This window comes from Octopus bimaculoides, chromosome 6 (assembly GCF_001194135.2).
Source record: "Octopus bimaculoides isolate UCB-OBI-ISO-001 chromosome 6, ASM119413v2, whole genome shotgun sequence".
In the NCBI taxonomy this organism is placed as follows: domain Eukaryota; kingdom Metazoa; phylum Mollusca; class Cephalopoda; order Octopoda; family Octopodidae; genus Octopus; species Octopus bimaculoides.
The window spans coordinates 56292260-56309307 of record NC_068986.1 but is presented as its reverse complement, the minus strand read 5'-3'; the positions used below and the strand labels follow the sequence as shown (position 1 = coordinate 56309307).

The window sequence follows — 17048 nt, the reverse complement described above, 5'->3', positions numbered from 1 at the left end:
TTTTGGCAGGATTTTTACAGCTGGATGCCCTTCCTAACACCAACCACTCAGCAGAGTGGACTTGGTGCTTTTTATGTGGCACAAGCACAGGCCAGGTAAGTAGTGCATTTTATGTGGCACAAGGACAGGCAAGGTCAGTTTTGACAAGGTTTTTTACAGCTGGATGCCCTTTCAAATGCCAAACAATTTACAGTGTGGACTGGGTGTTTTTAAGTGGCACCTACACAGACAGAGTCACCAAGTACGTGCAAGACAAAAACTTTTAAAAGGGAAGGGGGCATTGGAGGAGGCGATGGTGAAAAGGTTATAGTTAGACAGATACAGGTGTCTTACCGAAGAGGAAGTACAAGATTACCCAGCCAGAGAGGGAAAGACCAGGAATGAAGACAGAAACAGGTGTGCTATTGCAAAGAATAGTTGCTCAACCTGAGGGAAGTGCAAGAGAAGAGAGAGAGAGAGTGGGAGATGGAGATGGTGGCAAAATGCCAGGCATGCTCACATGGAACGGGGATCAGAGTATAAATGAGATGGTTGAGTAAAAGAAGAGAGAGATATACATAGTGGAAAGTGCCAGGGCATACCCTTGAGGTTCACATGTCATAATTTAAGTGACAGGATATTGCGAAGGAAGTGCAATTAAGGAGTGCAAGTAAGTGGCAAAAGACCTGGGTATATATAGTGTTGGAGGGGAGACTGGATAGCAATGATACAGAGGAACAGGGGTGTGAGGACAGGATTGGGAAGTGAGAGCTAGGCATAGTGAATGAAGGAGGAAATGCAAGAGAAGTGATGTAAATTGGCTTGTTGGGGTAGGGTGAGGGAAAAGTTTTCTTGTTACGGGTGGAACACCCAGGTCAGGGGTTTGCAGATAGCAATAATTGAGTGAGACAAGGCATGTGGGTAGAACACACAGGTCGGGGAGGGGGGCAAGCAGAGAGCAATGATACAGTGGCACTGGGCCAAGAGGACAAGATTGGGGAATGGGAGGTATTCAAAGTACATGAAGCAGAAATGTGAGGAAGAGAAGGGATGTAGAGATGTAGTTTGGTTTGTTGTGGTAGAGTGTTTGAGAAGTTTTCTACAGAGCGCTCCTGGAACTCAGTTTCACTAATGTGGGTGGGTCTTCTCAATAACTTCACAAGAACTGCACCTATATATGTGTGTGTGTCTTTGTGTCTGTTCCCCACCACCACTGCTTGACAACCAGTGTTGGTGTGTTTATGTCCCTGTAACCTAGCAGTTCAGCAGAAGAAACCAACAGAATAAGTACTACGTTAAAAAAAAATTAAGTCCTAAAGTTGATTTGTTTGACTAAAAAAGCCCTTCAAGGCAGTGCCCCAGCATGGCTGCAATCAAATGACAAACAATATATATATATATATATATATATATATATATATACACACACACACCCACGCAAACAGTGAGAGGGAGAGAGAGAAGATGTACCAAGTTAAGGAAATAAACTATTTTAGTAGAAATGCTGTCAGAATATCTGTGTGCATGCAAACAATCTTTGATTTTATCATAAAATAGAGCAATTAGATCCACTTCTAAATTTTAAATTTGGATTTTGGGGAAAAAAAATGAGTCTAAAAATAAATTACTAGAGCAGAGGAGGCTTTGGGGCTTCTATGAATTGGGGCCCTTGAGTACATAGTCAAGTAGGGACATAATCTAATCTCACTGAGTAACACAAAGACACAATCACTGCTCATGAAACAATCTCTTACATCACCATCTCTAATCTTGAACAACACAATTAAAACTCTCAAAGTTGCAACAGATTTTAATCCTTTAGCATTTAAACCAGCCATATCTGGCCAAAATATTCTACCTGTTTTATGTTTAAACTGGATCGATCTGGCCTGTCATACCTAACCTATTATGTCATTGTAAAAATAAACAATCACATCACTGAAATCTTGAAGCTACAAGATAACATTATTAATTTAAAATAATGTGAATAAATAAACATTACATTTGACAGAATAATCTGAATGCTAAAAGGTTAAGCTTCTCAACCTCTCTAGTGGTTATTTCTGTCTTGGGGTACTCAAAATCATGTTAGTCTAATTCTTGACTATTAATCTAAATCATTTTCACAACATAGTTAAGTATGTTTACATCATAGAGCTTATATATCATTTTTTATCCCATAAAGCAGACCTATGATCAAAAGGGTTTCTTAGATATTATCTAATTTGTTCTTTTTGGGGGTGTTGTTAATCTTGGATAGAGCAGCAATATTCACTTTATCCCTCCTTTTCAAGACTTCAGGCTGTAATTTCAGAAAGAGTTAACCGCTATTTATGTTAAGATGAGCAACTATACTACTATCCAAAAGTTTAAGATTACCTAAACTTATTTTGAAAAGACATCTATAAAACAGAAATAACTGAGAGATTATAGTGAAATATTTTAACATATAGCTACATTCATTGGATAACATAATTACCTCAGCAACTAAACAAAACTGCAAAATCAGAGAAAAACTCTAAATCTTAGACTCATCAAAATATCCACCCTTTGGCCTTGATCGCTGCGGAGCATATTCTGGGCAGACTTTCGACCAATGAAAGCAAATATTTACTGGTAACATTTTGCCACTCCTCTTGTAAGAATGTCCAGAAGGTTTCTGCACTACTTGGTTGTCGCTATTTGACTCTGCGATCCAATTCATCCCACACAATTTCGATGGGATATTAATCAGGGAATTGGGCTGACCATTCCATTATAGTCAACTTTTTTACATCCATTTTCTTCAGTAAATAGTTTTTGCATAGCTTAGAAGTATGTTTAGGATCATTATCTTGCATCAGCACAAAATTATCACCAATCAGACTCATCCCAGATGGAATGGCATGATGCTGGAGTATAGAGTGATACTTGTTTTGGTTCAATATTCCTGTCACCTGATGAATACCCCAAACACTTGCTTGCAGACACCACCAGATCATCACACTTCCCCCACCATGCACTCAAGAATCATCTGTGCACCAATTCTTTGCCTCACATAAACTCTACGCTAGGATCCAAAGATTTCAAACTTTGATTAATCAGTCCAGAGGGCTTGTTTCTATTGATCAACAGTCCAGGTTTGGTGTTTGCTGGCCTATGAGTCGCTTATATTTATTCACAGGTCGAAGCAGTGGTTTCCTGATAGTACAATGACTATTTAGACCGGCAGCAATGAGTCTTCTTCTCACAGTTGCAGGAGACACATTAACTTTGCCAGCTTCACTTACTTGTGCAGCGATTTCATTTGCTGTCAGGTGCCTGATGAGCTTATCCTGTGATTTAAAAGTTACTTTTAAATTATCTGACCAAGCTTTATTGTTATTTTATCCTGTTTCATTATACCTTACAATGGCGGAGCGGACAGCAGTGTAGGAATCTTTAACTTTTTGGCTACATCTCGAAAAACTTAATGTGACAAGGCTTTGTCTCTTTTCAGGTAATAAATTACTGGTTTTGCCCATATTTAGAAATTTTTAGGAATTTCACTAATTTTACTTATTTTTAAGAATTGAACCTGAAAGAAACAATAATTCATTTAACACAGTCATTAAGTGATGTTATCTCAACCAACAGTACATAAGGAGTGTAAATAATCAAAATGTACTGCAATGTTGACAAAAAGTGGATGCTAAAATGCTTTTGACAGCATTCTCAAATAGGCTTGCTGTCAAGAAACAGGATTATTTGCATATCTAAAATATGTATAATGTTATTCCATATCAAATAAACCCCAAACTTTATGCAATATATAATTCCATATTTTTATACCAAAAAATTATCTAAATCAATGACATTGAACTAAAAATTTCACTTTGAAACAAACTTTTGTGAGTGGTCTTAAACTTTTGGATAGTAGTGTATAAGCTGTATATTGTCCCCCTCACTGGCTTGCCACATGTTGCATGATTAATTTACTTTGTCATGAACCTGGAATGAGCTTCCAGCCCACTACAGCAAATTTCATCAGCAAACACCTCCAAGGACTACTCAATCTTCTAAGGAAGCCAAAGAAGAAGATTAAAACAGCAATAGTATATAACTGAACATTAGATACTTCAAACATGTTTAACTTTGCACTGGTTTCAGCCATTGAGCTGTGACCATACTGGAGCAATGTGTTTGATGTTAATCATATAGTCAATTATACTAACCCTTAGTACTTATTTGATCAATCTCAGAAGGAGGAAAAGTAAAGAGGATCCACATGAGATTCAAACAAGGACTCTAAGATAAGAAGTGGACTGAAAAACATTTGGGAATCATAGACATCGTTTCTTTATATAACCTAATTAGTGGGAATGAATAGTGCTCATAATCTTCCCAGGCCCTCTGAGACAGGAGCGCTTTTATTGATTCACGTTAATTCCTAAGCCAACCTCTGCAGAAAAAAACATTCATGGGAACAGAATTGCAGATGGTCAATGCTCTGGACAAAGTGAAGTGATTAAGACAAGTGCCAATGAAATGAAAGAGAGGAATGTGTGTTGCATGGAGGTGGTCATGGGCCAGAGGTAACAGTATGTTGGAGAATTTTCACCAGCCAATTAGACTGAGGCTTTCTTTTGGATGCAGTCAAGGAGTTTGGGTGATACAAAGACCATCTATGATATGGAACCAAATTCTGCTGTCGGTCTAACACAAGCTCTGTAAAATGCCAGCAACTTTTAGTGGATGAGCACTAAAATAATAGACAATTCTCAGAAGGCTTAACAAAATAAAAATGATTTATTACAGGAGGAATTTGTGATAGCATTCTGAAATATGGCATAACAGAGTCTCAGGTGAACATAAGAAATATTTGAGCCCCTGGTTATAGAATTACAAATCCAGACAAATGCGTATGCATCATACAAAAAGTCATAACACGATACTGCATAATACATAAATATGGTACAAGATATAAAGAATGTGGAACATGATAAATGTTCAAACATTCCATAACCTGTTAAGTTTTAGAGTGTTCTTCCATTAGATATATTTTCCATATGGTGGAGGTGAATTCTAACAGCAATGAGATAATGTGTCTTGCTTCTTTCAGGACTCGTCAGCAACTGTCTAAAATCTTCCCACATCTTATGACAAGTGGCATGTATCTAAGCGTGATGCATCACAATTGGCTAGACCAATGAAATCTCACATAGCTGGATAACATTCTGCCAAAGGAAAAGTAGTGTTCCTACATGACTCCCTGCTCAGACCAAAAGGTCAATCAACATAAAGGAGCAAATATCAAAAGAAGATGACAAAAAGGGAATGTGAACACAACAAAAAGGAAGCTGAAAGAAGTTCTACATGGTTTGCTGCTCAGAAAGGTGGTCTCCTTGAGACAGAGAAAGCAAAAACTGACATGCAAGCGTGATAGCAAGTGTCTAGGAAACTGGAACCCACAGGATGTGAAAGCCAAAGTATATGAGAGTGCAATGTTGGCTGCTGAGACATAAGCAGTGCCAAGAATTTTCCTGCAAGTGCGGTGAGCTACTTGCAGAGGCAAAAGAGTTGTAAACCTGCAAGAGCAATGAGCTGTTTGCGGTGGCTGAATGTTCTAACCTGCAAGAGCAGTGCATGTCCTGCAGAGGCTGAAGGTGCTGGCCTGCAGGTGCAGTGTGTGACCTGCAGAAGCTGTAGAATGAATGCCTTAAATGCAGGAAGAATGAATCACGCAAAAAATAATGCAAGTGTAACTGCTGGAAGCACTGTGAAACAATACCAATTGCAAAGCCTGATGCAGTACCCACCAGCGAAAGCTGTGCATCGGAGACTGGGTGTACAAGGTGAGGTGCTGAGTACAGCAACTCTGAGCATCAAAACGCATGTTACAGAATGGATGCACCTAAAAGTATTAAAAAATGCAACAAAATGAAGAGAAAGAAACTGGAACAGAAAAGCTCATGGTGAAGCTGAAAAATATGAAAGAAAAAACAAGCAAAATGTTCAGTTTGTTGAATAAGTGTTCCAATGAGTGTTGTTAAGAAATGCATGGTTGGTGAGAAGAAACATCACATTTCGAGTTAAGAAGCTGTTTGAAGTGTCATCTATCTGTGTGGTGCACATAGTGACTGAAATCTGCTGTATGAGGCTACAAAATTGGTTGCTGTACAGATGTTGCAGGAACAATTCGAAAATAGCATTGAAGCCAGTAGCTGCACAACCATGGCAGTGGTAATGCTAGCTCTGTGGTCTGGTACGAAGGCTGAGGCTACAAGTCCAGCCACATCAAAAATTCTAGACCGGCGAATGTAATGGAGAATTCTCAGCATTTGGCATGCGCATCCAGTGCGCATGCTCAGAGTGGCAAATACATGGGAAAAAAAAAACAACAAAGATGAAGACAGACACCATGTCGGATTAAGCTTGAAGCTGTATTCAGCAACATAAAAGGTTGACAGTTGACATGGTGAGATAACAATACTTCAAAAGGAAGTTATTTGGAAGAACACCATGGATGTTTACTCTATCAGTTGTGAATGGGAGATGAAAAAAACAAATTCTAAAAGTTGATTTGAATCACCAATTTTTAGTGGATGAGCACTAAAATAATAGACAATTCTCAGAAAGCATAACAAAGTGAAAATTATTTATTACAGGAGGAATTGGTGATAGCATTCTGAAATATGGCATAGCAGTGTCTCAAGTGAACATAATATTTTAGCTCCTGGTTATAGAATTACATATCCAGACAAATGTACATGCGTTATATTAAATGTTGTAACACAGTATTGCATAATATATAAATACAGCATAAGATATAAAGAATGTGAAACGTGATAAATGTTCAAATAGTCCATAAACTGTTAAGTTTTAGAGTGTTCTTCTATTGGATATATTTTCCATATGGTGGAGGTAAATTCTGATTGCAAAGAGATAATGTGTCTTGCTTCTTTCAGGACTTGTCAGGAACTGTCTAAAATCTTCCCACGTCTTATGACAGGTGGTGTGTATCTATGCAAGATGCACAACAGTTGGCTGAACCAACCAAATAAGGCATAGTTGGATAACAGTTCCACCAAAGGGAAAGTAGTGCTCCTACAAACTCATCAGGGTTAAATATTTCTAGGCAGTTTTAGTTGTTATGTATATAGCGTTGTCAAGAACAATCATTATTGAGATTTTTGTGTTTAATTCCAAGAGTAGTGATAGTTAGAAAGATTGCTTTCTTGATGCATGATTTTGTCTTTGTGTTGTTGGAAGAGACTGGAATGTTAGGTCTCAAATGGAGTATGTGTTCAAAGGTTATGACCTATGTTAGAAGTGAATTTATTAGGGTGCTTGGAAAGTAATTGCGTTTTTTCACCACCATGAAATATGAATCAACCAATCATGTCAGCACCAAGGTCAAATGGGCAGGAACTGTCTAGAAATAGTACATCATCTCTTCTATCTGGCAGTGTGTCATTCATAGTTATTTCAGTAATCATCCCCATGGAAGATAAGGACTTTATGAAACAACATATTCGCCATTGCTTACTGTATGAGTGTGGAAAGAAAAGTACTGCTACAGAAGTAATGAAAACATTTGTGAAGTTTATCTGAATGCAGTGAAAGCTTGTATATGTCAGCTGTGGTTTAAAAGGTTTAAAAATGGCAATTGTGACATATCCAACAAGACTCGCTCTGGAAGACAACCCACACTGAATGAGACCTTTTATTATATTGGATCCATGTCAAAGCACCAGAGATTTGGAATAAAAAATTTTATGTGTCAAGTTCAACTATCTACAAATATCTGAAGCAAACTGGGAAAACATACAAAGAGAGAAATTGGGTTCCACATGAGCTTATGCTTGAGAACTGAACACAACATTCCACCATCTACAGCAGTCTTCTAACCACTGATAACAACCTATCATTTCTGCAGAGCATTGTTACAGGTGATGAGAAATGGGTTTTGTATCATAACAGAAAAAGAAAAAGACAATGGTTATCATGTAATGAAAGGTCAGTGCCAACGCCAAAACTCTATCCACAAAACTCCTTGCTTTGTGTTTAATGGAACATGAGAAGTATCATCCATTACAGCTACTGGAACATAAAAAAACCATCAATTCAGATGTCTATTACCAACAACTTAACTGTGTAAATGAAAAATTATGTCAAAAGCAGCCAGCTTTAGTAATCAGAAAAGGTATTATTCTCCAACATGACAATGCATGGCCACACTCTTCAAATCAAACCCAAGAAAAAATAAGATTGTTAGAATGGAAAGTTCTTTCACATCCTTCATACGCATCTGACTTAGCACTTATGGATTTCCATTTGTTCCGATCACTAAAACATTTTATAAGAGGCAAAAGATCAGAAACAGAGAGGAAGTTGAAAACAGTCCTTCAGACATTTTTTCAGTTACTTTCCCATTAGGCTGCAGTCAATGAAAACAATGGTGATTACATTCTTGATTAAAACTATTCAAATAAACACAGTTTACATTTGTTTTTATATCCTTTCTGGTAAAACGCAATTATATTCTAAACACCCTAATATATTTTGACAAAGTCAACAGTACAGACATGTACACATTTTAGACTGCATCCCTTCTAAAATAGACTTGTCTACACTGATTTAGTGTATCTAATAGCCACTGCTCTTCTGCAATGGTCTAAACATAGATCTCATCACCATCAGACATGTTTTGAATAGGTTTTATTGCTTTTCTACATACACATTATTTTAGCACAAACACTACTTCAGAAGAATTCTAAAAGAATATTTTAAGATATTCTGTTACATATATGAAAACATTACTAATGATAATACAGTTGGCTACATCACCCCAACAACTCATCTTCCTAACACCTAGCCTTCCATCACTCTTCTAACCATGGTTCTATTCACTCAGCTGCTGTTACTATTAGAGTAGGACTGCACATATTTCATCCACCTTATCACTCACCCTTCCGGAAACCACTTCCTTTTTCTCGTGCATTCTCAATATCATACCTTACCACTTTATTTGCCACTGAATGCCCTGTCCACCTTGCCTTTCCCCTATGTACCTCTCTCATTTTGCCAATATCAGCCATCCCCACAACAACCTTTGTTCATCTCCCACTAATTCTATCCTTATGTACCTCTGACTTCTTATGTACCCTAACACACTTCACATCATCTTGCTGCCACCTATTACCTCCTCCTTTCCCCTCCAACTGGTATTCACAATTGACCACACACTCCATTGTGTTCACCACTAACTGCATTTCCCTGTATTCTCTTCTCTATTCGTCTGACACTTTCTTCACACTCTCACCCATGCCACTTATATTCACTTTCCTTTAATTTGAGGGTGCAACCTGACACATCTTCACCACCATCCTCTTTTTCAACTGGAGTAACCATATCTCTCTCTACAACAAGACATCTGTTGCTGTACCCTCTATCATATTTCAGCCTCTTATCACCTGGCATAAAGTCACTACCTTCAGTATACTCCCCACTCAGCTAGAAGTGGTCATCTTGTCTTGTGAGTTACTCAGTGACCTCATTAGTGCCAGTGCCATGCAAAAAGCACTCAGTATGCTGTAAAATATTGGCATTACAAAGCCAGTGGAAGAAACCATACCAAAATACGTACTGGAGTTTGGTGCAGTCCTCTAGCTCCTGTCAAACCATCCAAATAAAATCAGCATGGAAAAATGGGCACTAACTGATGGGGATGGCAGTTGAGCCAATAGCAGAATTTCTATAAAGTCACTCAACTTGGAAGAAACAGCAATCAAATCTCCCTCTTATTGCACCCTACTGACTTAAAAATAGGAAAGACAGCTGGTGTAGCACCATAATAATCAATTGCTACAAAGGTAAACATGATACAGAAATAATTGCAGAAAAATCAAATTGCTGGAGCAGGACATGGAAGTTACAGAAAGGGTCATAACTTAACTAATCAGGAAAAGAGCTAACCTAAATGAGATGCAGTTTGGTTTTGTACTACAACTGAGGCTATCTTCCAAGTAATGCAATTTCACCAGAAGCATTTAGCAAAAAATAAACCTTTGTGTTTAGCTTTTGTCAACATGGATAAAGCATTTGTCAGGATCACTCGCTCCCTTATCTAGTGGTCAATGCAGAAGTTAGTGATAGGTTAGTGGTTGATGAGAGCTGTACAAGCCATGTATATGGATGCTGTCAGTTAGGTGAAAGTCAGCAATGAGTGTAGCAACAAATTTAGTATACAGGTAAGAGTTCACCAAAGAATGGTTCTCAGCTCCCTCTAGTTTATTATAGTCCTCCAGGTCAGAACAGAGGAATTTTTAGACTAGTTACCCTTGGGAGCTCCTCTACACTGATGACCTTGTTCTTATAGATGAATCTATACAAGAATTAAATTTCATGTGTGAAAGTAAGGTCTTAAATCAAAGGGCTTCAGAGTTAATTTTGCAAGACCCAAGTCCTAGTAAAACATCCAGACAAATCACTTATCTTTTCAGGGAGACAGCCCTGCTTGATATATAGAGGTGTAGTAGAAATTCCATACAGTGTATGTTATGAACACATAAGGGGTGTGGCAGTAGCATAGAAAGGTTAACAGAGAAAGTTAGTGTTGTGTGTGGTAGATGTGCAGGTACAATAAACTTTAAAAATGTACAGGAAATAGGCTTCTTCAAATGTATGGGGGGATTGTTAGAAGTAGTAGATAGCTTCCATTACTTAGGCAACCAAGTCAGTAGTGGAAGAAGATGCAATGAAAACATAGTTGCTAGAATAAGGACGAGCTTTGGTAACAAAGACCACTCCAAAGTGAAAGGAAGTGTGTGAACAATGAAAGATGGGATGTGACTGCAAAGTACATGTGAAGGCTTGAAAGAAATGAAGCCAGCATGCTCCACTGGATGCACAATGACAGTGTGCTTGTAGGACAGAATGTAAGTAATTTGAGAGAAAAATTGAGTATAAAGTCATCAGATGTAGTGTGCAAGAGAGAAAAGACTGCACTAGCCTGGTCATGTGATGCACATGGATGAGGACAGCTGTATAAAGAGCCAATCTCTAATTGTGGTGGGAACCTGTGGAAGAGGTAAAACCAAGATGTGGGATGAAGTGGTAAGAAATGATCCTTGAATATTGAACCTAGCAGAGGAAATAAAAAGGAATCGAGACTTTTGGTGATTTACTGTGCTTGAGAAGACACGTCAAGTTAAGTAAAACTGTTGCCATCCTTACATACAGGCCTGTCTTTGGCCATGCCCCCCCCCCCCACATCCCACATACACATAACCTGTCTTCTATCAAAACATCCCCACAACTCTTGATCACTAGTCACTGCAGGCTCCTCCTTTCTCCCTCATAGCCTATCTGCACATTCTATATCTACCATACTTCCCTCCCAGTCACTCTAATTTCTATCATCATCACTTGCTACAGTCACCTCTTCCCCTTCTCTAAACATCTACACTCTTATGAAACATTTCCCCATCCCCTCTGCATCCCCACACACACTGTTCCTTGAAGATAAATCCTGATGCATCTCCAACACCATCTATTTCTCTCTCTCTGTCTTTTCTTCCCTTCCTACCAAAGTAGCCAAGTATCTCCTCTATAGTAAAACACTGTTCTCTATCTCTCCATTATACTCTGACCTCTCACCTGGCACAACACCATTTCCCTCAGTTCCAGTCCCTCTCCCAGCTGAGAGTTTTCATCTTGCAAGTTACTTAGTAACCCCACTGGTGGTAGTGCCATGTAAAAAGCACCAGTACTGGTGCCCCATAAAAAGCACCCAATACACTCTATAAAGTGGTTGGCATTAAAAAGGGCATCCAACCACAGAAACCATTCCAAAGTAGACAATGAAGTTGGTGTTGTTCTCCAGCTTGCCAGCTCCTGTCAAAGAGTCCAACTCATGCCAGCATGGAAAATGAATGGTAAATGATGAGGACGACACAGTGGATAACTCCAAGGTATTTAGATAAAATGGGCATAACTGGAACGTTTTGATGTAGAATATCTTCAACGAAGGTTGACCCTGAGCTAAATATCAAGCTTAAGAAAAAAAGAATTATTTCCTTTCAAGGAGAGTCACTTGAATTTGTCGACAAATGAATGTGGTAATATAAATTGTATGAAAAATTTAAACAAAAGAGATAAAGCTTAGTGAGCCAGGAGAAGACTATAATTTTTGGATCAGGTCCTTTTGTCTGAGCAGAAATTCAATTCCCAAAATGTCGGTCTTTAATCGACAAACATTGAGCTATAAACATTCAAGCTGAATCAATGCTTGTGTCCTAGTCATGGGCAATGCCTTTCCTCGAAGGAAGGTTAAATTAAGTACTGGTAATATACTAGAATACCCTGCTAAGAGCTCCCAGTTGGGGTATTTAATGTGCTCCTAAGCTGGGGTGAACTTCATAGTCACACCACACCAAAGTGAATGTATATGTTTCCTTAAGACGCAGGACAGGGATACACAACCTCAGTTGTGACTAATGCAGCATATCTTCTGAGAGGAGTCACAGACTAGAGCAGTTGGGCCAGTGAGCCAAAAAATCCCCCAGAAGGAAACTCTGATTTTGATTCCCAAGCAGATAGAGCTCTTGAGCATGGGCAGCACTACAATTATCTAAAGGGAGGAAACCCTCAGAACACACATCCTGCCTTCAGATCTTGGAGGTTGGGCATTGTGCTAATCACCTGATCCTGAAGGAAACTTATTACAGAAACTTCAAACATTCAGAAGAATCCACAACATAGTAGAGAAGCAGTGGTTCCTAATGTAAGAAATAATTCACTCAGTAGTAAATGTAGTGAGACTAAACAAATGAATAAATGTAAAAAGTCTCTTCTGTCACTGACCACATGATTATCAATATTTGGACTGCCAGATTGACCCTGAAGTTGCATGTTTTCAGGACAACACTACAACATTTATTTCTTTGTAATTTTGCTGAGGGTACCCCCTTCTCATAAGTTGGCCTTGGTCAAGCAACCTTATGAGTATAGGCATTCTAGACAATGTATATATCCAATAAATTTTGTTTTTAAGAAGGAAGGGTGACATTTGGTCACTATTTCCAGCGGATTTTTAAAGACTCCAGTGAGATTGTTTGAGGGGCATTTGGTACTATAAAATATCATGATCCTGTTTTAATTTCTAATTGAATCAAGGAAAGAATTCAATAATGCTTAAATATTATTATCTATGCTGTTTTTCTGAGTTATTTAATTCGAAAATATACTTAGTCTTGACTAGGACTGGTGAGATCTAAAGGCGACCAGAACATTGATTTACTGCATTAGTCAAAAATATTCTTTTATAAAGAAATGAGGCTGCGTAAAGTTCGTTTCCTTTTGGTGTGTGTATGTTTTTTTTTTCTTTTTTAATAGAATCGAAACGGTTTCGCGGTCTTGGGAGAGATATACAATTAGCAGTTGAGGACATTATTTCGGCTTGATACAGGAATTTCCAAATTTGATTGTGCGGCTGAAAACATAGTAGTCGAATTGTTTTGGCACATTACTAGTTCAGGGAGCATGCGGACAGTGCTGTCATAAGGAATGGATACACTGGACAGTTGCCCGGAAACACCCACGTGTCATGGGGCCCAATGCAAATTTATGATGGGGTCGTATATGTAGGAGGTCCCAGTACATTGTTTTTATCTGAGTGAAGGGTCGATAAAGCTAAGACAGCTCTGCATGCCGGCTATAAGTCATTTCCATTCTTGCAAACAACACTGTATCATGACCAATAACAATGGGCCTGCATTGATTGCTATTGGTCATGATACGGTAGAAATTAAATGCATCGATATTGGACGTCGAAGAGCATAATCCGATTCTTCGGAATTCGATCTTCAAACGAAAATATCAAGCATTGCCGCAGTATTTGGTTTCGTTCGTGTATGGTTTAAGCTTAAACCACACGAAAAAAATAAAAACGTTTATAGGTGACTGAAGTTGAATGATGGGCGGACCTTCGAAATAGATATCACTACCTCATCAGGAAGGAAAAGAGTTGGGTGTTATTTTGTGTGTGTTTTTTTCTTTTTCAATATTCCTGTTTCACACAACGAAAATTACGATTCTAAAAGAATACTTTCCAAAAATTAAAGTTTTCTATATTTTTGCCCCTTTATTCAATCTATTTTACCTTCTCCATGATGTAGTAGTGATAGTTATTCCAAGTGATTATTCCTTTTTCAATGGTAAAGTAGTATTAAGTAAATTTGTTTAATTGTAAATCAAGAATACCTTCCCAACTTGGCACCAAGGCAATCTACAATGTATTCAGTTTGGTCTTAGAATCTCGAGAGACATTTCCCTGAAGTGTCGTGGAAAACGTTTTTAAAAATATAATTATAAACGGGCATAAAAAAAGGTGGATTTACACTAGTTACTATTTCTATCGGAGTTTTGAATTTTCAAGGCGGTACAGCTGTTGTTGACTATTCATACCCAACAACCGTTAGTTACAAGACAGCAAGTATATGATAATTCTACACTATATAGGTTATTTGGATAGAAGATATATTGTTTGAAAAGGAGTATATATATATTTCAAAGGTCAGTCACAGCCTGGAAATAAAGAAAAAGAGAGGAAGGTAGAGAAAGTGAAAAAACAAATTCTCTTAGAATTAAAAAAATAGGTTTTGAGAGCGCACTTTTGGGTGGGTAATTTGATTGGGGTCGAATATCTAAATGTATAATAAAGACTAACAGAAAACTAGTTTTAAACAACGTAACCGCCAAGTTGACGTTACTGACAAATATTCCCACACTAGACTCACTGATCAAAATATTTATCTCCATCACATTAAATGATATTATTTCAAAATAAAACATAAAGTAAAAACTGTTTTTATTCAGATGAAACGTGATGTAAAAATGATCAATAGATGTAGGCAGTTCTGAATTGTTGTAAAGGAAAGAAATAAAATAAAAATTGTACTAGATATTCATCCATTTTCATAAATCTTAATTTTTTCATTTACAAGCTTAAAGCTGTAAAATGTAAACCGACTTGTCTTGCTGAATGTAAGAAAAAAATCGGGGGTTATAAAATGTAACGAAAAAATCAAATACAAATGATGGAATGAAAAAAGAACAAACACGTAGAAAAAATATTTTTCCAAGCATCGTAAATAACATGCGTTAGATTTCACAATTAAAATAGAGAGAGTAATAATGATATAACAATATTACATTGTAGATATATTTATGTTGCATAACGAATGTTCTATAAAGTACCTGTTGGCAATTAACAGAGATGGATCGAAAAATGTTTGTTAAGATGTAATATAAGCAACAAAAGTATGCAAAACAAGGAGTGAGTTCATTTATAAACCAGACAGTGTTATAGTAAGTGAAGCAGCATTAAAAATATGTAGTGGTTTACCTGCAGTGATGGATAGTCTATGTACACACAGGTAAATTAGAGTCCAGTAACTTGTGATGAGAGGGACAAATAAATGTTTAAGTTTTCAAACTCGCCACACATTTGATAATAGCCAATCAGAACCGAGGAAAAGTCACGCGAGAACTTAACCGAGACTGTAAACTGCGTTGCTGTTGAGTATTCTGCTAGAAGAAGACTTCAGGTTTTACGGAGATGTGATTGAGTGGTATTCAAGCTTTTTCACAAGGACATCAGTAATTTCAGGGTGAAGTTACAACATAGTTTGATTGCGATTTAATCGAGTGGTACTTTAACCAACTAAGATTGTTGTTGTTTTGCTCTCGATCTGATAGTGCAAGCCTGTGATCCAAAACTTTCCAGACGTGACTATTTCGTATATTCTTCAGATACAGTATATCTAGCACATCATATCATGTATCCTTCCTTCTTTTAAGACAGTTCGGTGTGATTCAAGGTTGATGTGACAGCTCTTTCTAAGGTGATTCGTTATTTGTTTGTGGAGGCGCAATGGCCCAGTGGTTAGGGCAGCGGACTCGCGGTCATAGGATCGCGGTTTCAATTCCCATACTGAGCGTTGTGAGTGTTTATTGAACGAAAACACCTAAAGCTCCACGAGGCTCCGGCAGGGGATGGTGGCGAACCCTGCTGTACTCTTCCACCACAACTTTCTCTCACTCTTTTTTCCTGTTTCTGTTGTACCTGTATTTCAAAGGGCCAGCCTTGTCACGCTGAACATCCCCGAGAACTACGTTAAGGGTACACGTGTCTGTGGAGTGCTCAGCCGCTGGCACGTTAATTTCACGAGCAGGCTGTTCCGTTGATCGGATCAACTGGAACTCTCGACGTCGTAAGCGACGGAGTGCCAACAACAACAACAATAAGGCACGACAAGAAAATGACTCTCCCCAGACACAACAGAACAACAACAACGTTATTTTGTTTAAATATATCGTACTTAACTATCGGAATCTGGACTACCTGAAACAGTTTAGCTAATAAATGCATAAAAGGAGTTGACTGTCCGAAGAATTTAAGTTGTATGGATGACATTAACATTGTCTATATATTGGTAACAAATTTTCCGTGTTGCAGGACACGGATGTTGTTAGTAAACATCGTTGGGTAAGAATAGCCATGTTGTTGACATTCATAATCACCGTCACTACATTTCCTCTATTTCAGCATTTACTTATCACTCAGTCTTATCAACGACTATAATATCGTTTTTTAAGAAATAAGCAATTTTTCGGAGATATCATACCAAAACCGAAATCATTTGTTCGGCAATTTCCGTAAAGAATGTTTATTTTTTATACTTTTTTTCAACTGATTCGCCTATTTATTTTTTGTGTATGTATTTGTACATACACAAATATACATACATGCACATTAAAACATACATATACTTACATACACAGATATACATGTATACACTCACATAAATACATACATACACAAAAATACATAAAAATTAGCAATTCAGCTGCAAAAATAAAATTAAAGAAATAAAAAAATTTCTACGGAAATTGCTTAACAAATAGTTTCAGTTTTGATATATCATCTCCGAAAAATCGCCAATAAATCTAATGAGTTTGAAACGTATTTGTTGCTTTCGACAGTTAGTTTCAAAGACCTGCTCCAAGCTAATTAACATCGTGTTTATTTTCAACAGATCTGGATA

At 37.7% G+C, this 17048-nt stretch overlaps 1 protein-coding gene across 1 annotated transcript in view; it reads right to left on the bottom strand.

Moving 5' to 3' along the window:
• The window catches only part of LOC106868720 (maternal embryonic leucine zipper kinase), a 93390-nt gene extending 76838 nt beyond the window's left edge, over positions 1–16552 (bottom strand). The window contains exon 1 of the mRNA XM_014914112.2: positions 15347–16552. The gene's annotated coding sequence lies outside the window, so the exon portion shown is untranslated. The remainder of the gene's footprint in view (positions 1–15346) is intronic.
• Positions 16553–17048: the final 496 nt, after the last annotated feature.